Source organism: Poecilia formosa, unplaced genomic scaffold, assembly GCF_000485575.1.
Source record: "Poecilia formosa unplaced genomic scaffold, Poecilia_formosa-5.1.2 Scaffold512, whole genome shotgun sequence".
NCBI lineage: Eukaryota > Metazoa > Chordata > Actinopteri > Cyprinodontiformes > Poeciliidae > Poecilia > Poecilia formosa.
In genome coordinates, this window is record NW_006800451.1 from 163,005 (window position 1) to 168,011 (window position 5,007).

General features: G+C 40.9%; 1 protein-coding gene and 1 long non-coding RNA gene across 3 annotated transcripts in view; one reads left to right on the forward strand and one right to left on the reverse strand.

The window, feature by feature from the left end:
• Window positions 1–5,007, forward strand: part of ahcy (adenosylhomocysteinase) — a 30,447-nt gene that overhangs the window by 13,162 nt on the left and 12,278 nt on the right. The window lies entirely within an intron of this gene.
• Window positions 2,151–4,760, reverse strand: LOC107834058 (uncharacterized). Its single transcript, XR_001659841.1, has 4 exons — window positions 4,524–4,760; window positions 3,635–4,430; window positions 2,915–3,265; window positions 2,151–2,782 (listed from the first exon to the last, which is right to left on the reverse strand). It is a non-coding gene; the product is annotated as an uncharacterized LOC107834058 (long non-coding RNA).

Sequence of the window (5,007 nt, forward strand, 5' to 3'; positions counted from 1 at the left end):
GGAGTTTCTGACTCCTGCTGCTGCGTTTACTCTGAGCCGTTCAGAGGGGGGAGGGGCAGGAAGCGCTCTGCTGAATGCGCCTTCAAAATAAAAGCACGCGAGTGGAAGATTTTAAAATTCTTCGCAACAGCGGTGAAATTATTGGGGGGGACGAATGTGACTCTCTCCAATATTGGGGGGGGGACATGTCCCCCCGCTTCCTATGCCTATGGCCAGTGTCAAATTTTCAGTTAATTTTTCTTATTTTAGTGTCAAAATTAACAAGTCAGTGAGTCAAATTATTTAACACTGTTTGTTTACTCTCTCCAGAGTAATACTGTTATTTTTATGGAGTTAATTTTACACTAAATTTACTTTAAAAATGTACACTTTATTGTGTTGTTTTTTTCCTTTGTCCAGTTTTTTACACATGTAAATAATGCTAAATTTTAGCATTATGACTTTTATAAAATCTACCAATCACAATAATCACAAAGCTATAAGTTCACAGTGACATTTATTAAAGTTTATGATCCAGTGACATAATTACTGTAACAGTGTCAGTTTAATCATCTTCAAAACAATGTTCACCAAAGATGGCAATATGGGACAACAAAGAGAGCAGTGCCATTTGCTTTATACAAAGATGGTTGACGTCAAACAACAAAACCTTGCATCATTTTAGTAACTTCATAACCATGAAAATGTTCATGAAAAGTTACTGTACTAAAGGCAATGTAAGCAGCAACAATTTGTCTTAACTATGAAGTTCATTTAACCCAGTGTTTCTCAACCTTTTTCGGGCCAGCGCCCCCCCAGCCCTTATCCAGGTCCCTCACTGCCCCCCACCAAAGAATTTGAAGGCTACTTTGTACTGACTATTATTTTATTATAAAAGTTACTATCACTATTGTAGATCTTTTGATTTTTATGCTTGTTTCTGTATTTATCATCAAAAATAATTTCCCAGAGAACAAAAAGCCATGAGAATAGAAAATATTTTCACAGGTGTTTACAAAAAATGCAATGAACATTCAACTTAAAATCAGTAGGCCTGACAGCAGCCAATCAGAGTGGAAAAAATATTCTTGTTTTGTGCCATTTTCTAGTTGTTAAATATTCCAGAAAATGATAAAAGATGTTCAACATGCCAGTTTAAACTTTGAACTATTTGCAAACCGACTGAGCTCTGCAGCATTAAAACATGGATAGAACTGTAACTACATTAATCATAGCTCTTCTTCTCTTCTGGTGGAGCAGCTCTGTGCTGCCTTCAGGAGAATGGGACATCAGAGTATCATCCATAAAATTTCACCCACATGGCACGCTCACCATCAGTAATCTTCACTCATCACCTGCTGCGCCGCCTAATCATCATGTTTCACATCATGTATTAATTTTTCCCTGTTCAGCGTCGGATTCTCCGTTTTTATGCCATAATTGACATCTAGTTCGTCGCTCTGTTTTATGTCCCGCTTCTCCTGTTTCTGAGTTTTGTGCAATGTGCGCGTCGTTGTTTGTTTTTTTTTTAACCCCCTATAGTGCGAAGCGTTCAGGAAACGTATAGATGGGGAAAAGGCAGACTGACATAAACCTTTTAAAACAACTGAAACATTTTCAGTATTCTGATTATTGAAATTTAAAAGTGCTGTGGTTCCGTTCTATCACACCCGACCCGTTTCATACTGGACCACTTACAGCTCTGGTGTTATCGCTATAAAATGAACGCTCTCTATCGTGGTATCACCATGGAGGGATTTCTTTATTTAAATGGGTTCATTTCTCAGAGGGATACAAAGTCAGGGTATCGTGATTTTAGTAATTACATGTTTATAAGAGCGATTTTCTGTTGTCCTTCCATGGAAGCGGGCAGCTTTCAAACGGAAATAAAACACTTTTTAATATAAGTTGCTGCTTTGACATGATCGCAGAACTGCCAAAAAATATGTACAAAAATACCAGACAAAGTGAATCACAGCAACATCATCAGCAGGTGTAACGCTGAACTGATGTGGTGAAGCTACCAGTAGCAGGAGAGGAGCTGCGCCAAGAAGCTACAAATACTGAAGAGAAGAAGAGCTGCCATCGATACAGTTGCAGCCAAGCATGTTTTAATGTTACGAAATACAGTTTAACCAAGTTGCTCAAAGTCTAAACTGGCATTGTTGTGCATTTAATGTGTAAAGTTTACCTTCGACCAAACGCCCCCCAAAGGAATCCCAGCGCCCCCCTTTTGTAAAACATTCTGCCAGCACCCCCTGCCGTACTCTGAACGCCCCCCGGGGGGGCGGTACCACCCACGTTGAGAACCGCTAATTTGAATCTTATATAGATTCAAATGAACCACTAACATGACATCTATTTACATGCTTTCTAAAACCAGAACCAGAACAAAGACTACGGATTAGTTTAAGGTGCTAAACAAGGCTGTTTGGTGCATCACTGTCACATTTGCAGATAAAACACTTCATTGTTTGATGTCACACTAATGGAGCATTCTTGCTCTCAACTCTGCAACTCTGGGTGTTTCCTTTGTTTCTCCAACATCTATGTTGTAAACGGTTGTTTGGAGAAAGGTGATGAAGTTGGTCAAGGGAGCACTGTATGACGTACCAAACACATAATGGGCCTTAAAGAGCTCATCAAGAGCTCCAACTGAACATGTTGCCTTACATGGAATAGCATGGTTGTCAATCACAATGAAGAATGCATGAATACTGCTTTGGATGGATCCCTGGGCCAGGAGGTAGGGCTGGATTTGTTGCTTAATTTTGTCAAGATGCTGCTGCACACTGGTTCCAACCTACATTAAAGAAATTAATAAAAACATGACAAAAGTATTGTGACAAATTTCTGAATGAAGATCAGACAATCAAATTTTGAATGAAGAAACTGAATTATGCATTTTTATCTTTAAACAACTGTTTAGCAGTACCTTTAGAAATCTGATGAGGTGATCCACTGCTTGAGATGCAGACATCTTACCCGGCCTCCTTTGTCCTTGTGCAGATGCTGGTAGCAGATGCAACATAGCAGACATGTCACTATCCCAACCTACAGAGCAACAGCTTCAGGTTACCATCATCCCACTAACATATGAATTTGTCACAATTACCTGGAAGACCAACATAGCCAACTCTGCATTCCCCAATAAATCCAAGAGCTCAGTGCTGGGTTCCAGGCCATGGCTTTCCTTTATGACCTTGGATTTGAGACTGGTGGGCCACTTCTCCAAAAATGTGTTGGCAGTGCCTTCACCAAACAGGAGTCTGAAATCTTGTTCTACCTGAAATGCATAAATAAAAGCATTTCACACAGTGATAAGACGGTAAATGGCCTGTACTTGTATAGTGCTTTATGAAGTTCAGAGGAGCCCAAAGTGATTTACACCACATTTAGTCATTCACATGCTGATGGTGGTGAGCTACATTGTAGCCACAGTTGCACAAGGGAAGACTGACTTAAGCAATGCTGCCATGTGCCACCGGGCTTTCTGAACACCACCAGCAGGCAAGCCAGGTGAAGTGTCTTGGCCAAGGGGAAAACCGTTTAGAAAGAGTTGTGGTTCAAACTGGTAATACACAGGTTACAGGACACACTCCTATGATTGTTGCCACTGAATATTGTAGTAGTGTAAGAGATAAAGCTGTCTTACCAGTCCTGGTGTGTCCAGAAACCGTGGAAAGACAGAAGACATTCTCTGCTTTCTTTTCATCATTGACCATTGAATGACTGTAATGGAAGGTAGCCTTCATCTTCTTACGGACCGTGTCATCATCAGCAGAGTGTTTCAAAACAGCAATAGCAGCTTCCACTTCCTCATCTGACAGCACTTTGTCAGCAGTGAAAACCCTGGAGTGACCATGGCCTGGTCCACCACCTTAAAAAGAATGTTTTTCTCAGCCACATATTTTACATTACTTTACATATACTCACTATTGAGAAAACTTACTTTTGGGAGATTTGCTACCTGAGGCACTTCTTTCCTCTGCAGTTTTTCTTTGAATGGTCTTTAAGCACCATGCAAGGTATCCTGAACCGCTGTGTCGATCATAGTAATGCTCCTAAGTCAATAAATACAAGCAGACTTACCATTCCATAAACATCTTTGAAGGTAAATATATATGCTTAATGTTGCTAAGACCCTTTTACTTGCATATCCATGTTTTGAAAAGAGGTCTTCCAGATGGGGAAATAAGGCAACGATCCCCTGAGCATGCATCACTCTGACGCTTTTAGGAGGGGATGATCTGATATATGATCAAACAATGAGTCACTAAACTGACATTTGAAAAACAATTCAAAACCAAAATGTTTCTTTATAGCCTCAGTGTATGATTCTTACCCATTATCATCCGTCTTCTTGTTGCATCTATCAAGCATTTAGTTCTTGCATGCTCTTGCATGATTCGCTCACCACCAGGCTTTATTGTCAAGATTTTTTCAATCAACTTCAATTTCAAAGACAAAAAAAATGTAAAAACTCTTGAACCACTAAAACTAGAAAGTACATAAACAATGCTAAATTAAATGTAATAACTTACTGCTTGCGCCTCATAATTTATGTGACATGGCCTTTTAGGTTGACTTCCTTCTGCAGTGGCTTCTTCTTCTGATGGGCCACACATTGTGAAATTCAGAATGATGGTATCATCAGATGTGGCTGAAGATGAAGATGATGATGATAGAACAGCACCTGCAAAAAGTAAAGCAACAGCCTGTTTAGGAGAACTCTGATGCTCCCAAACCAGCTTGTAAATTAAATATATATCCATCCATCCATTTTCTTCCGCTTATCCGGGGTCGGGTTGCAGGGGCAGCAGCTTCAGAAGGGAGGCCCAGACTTCCCTCTCCCAGCCACTTCTTCCAGCTCCTCCGGGGGAATCCCAAGGTGTTCACAGGTCAGCTGAGAGACGTAGTTCCTCCAGCGTGTCCTGGGTCTTCCCCGGGGCCTCCTCCCGGTGGGACGTGCCCGGAACACTTCACCAGGGAGGCGTCCAGGAGGCATCCTGACCAGATGCCCGAGCC